At 38.4% G+C, this 656-nt stretch overlaps 1 non-coding gene across 1 annotated transcript; it reads left to right on the top strand.

Annotated features, from left to right (window-relative positions):
- The first annotated feature begins 201 nt into the window (after positions 1 to 201).
- On the top strand, positions 202 to 283 carry Trnal-aag (transfer RNA leucine (anticodon AAG)). The gene has a single exon. It is a non-coding gene; the product is annotated as a tRNA-Leu (tRNA).
- The last annotated feature ends 373 nt before the right edge of the window (positions 284 to 656 follow it).

Below are 656 nucleotides of genomic sequence, written 5' to 3'. Positions count from 1 at the left end.
CTGTATTTGTGTACAGCAGTTAATCTGATCATTAAACACCAACAGTAACTAGTGATTTAGGTTCGTGGTGTTTTATATGAGTAGACAGCGACAGCATTTGGTCTTATCATTCATCGCCGTAGGTAAAAATACTTTGCTGATTAGGTCTAGACTAGTTTAATCGCTGGATCATGACGATAGATAATGATACGGTGATTAGATGGTAGCGTGGCCGAGCGGTCTAAGGCGCTGGTTTAAGGCACCAGTCTCTTCGGGGGCGTGGGTTCGAATCCCACCGCTGCCACTAATTTTTATATTAATTTCCCCAAGATCGTCTTTAATTATCAAATTAAAACTAAATGACGTTAAGTCCATCAGCGTTAATGTGTATATAAGGTATTTTTGTTTTTGTATCGCCTACATTTCAGTAATACAGCACCATGTTATTTATATATAGACTAGGTTGATGTTTTGAAGTTACGAAGACAAATACTGATAGGCTACAGGCGTTCGTAAACAAATGCCTACGACATATACTCAAAATAAGATGGCCAGACAAAATATCAAACAAAGACCTGTGGCAAATTTTAAAGCAACAGCCAATAGAGAAAGATATCAAGGCCCGTAAATGGGGATGGATCGGACACACGTTAAGAAAAGAAAAAGAAAACATCGCA

Source organism: Physella acuta, unplaced genomic scaffold (genome assembly GCF_028476545.2).
Source record: "Physella acuta isolate Inbredline_101_S28 unplaced genomic scaffold, ASM2847654v3 ptg000613l, whole genome shotgun sequence".
NCBI lineage: Eukaryota > Metazoa > Mollusca > Gastropoda > Physidae > Physella > Physella acuta.
Note: the sequence above shows the minus strand (reverse complement) of the source record. Positions and strands in the feature narration are given on the sequence as shown.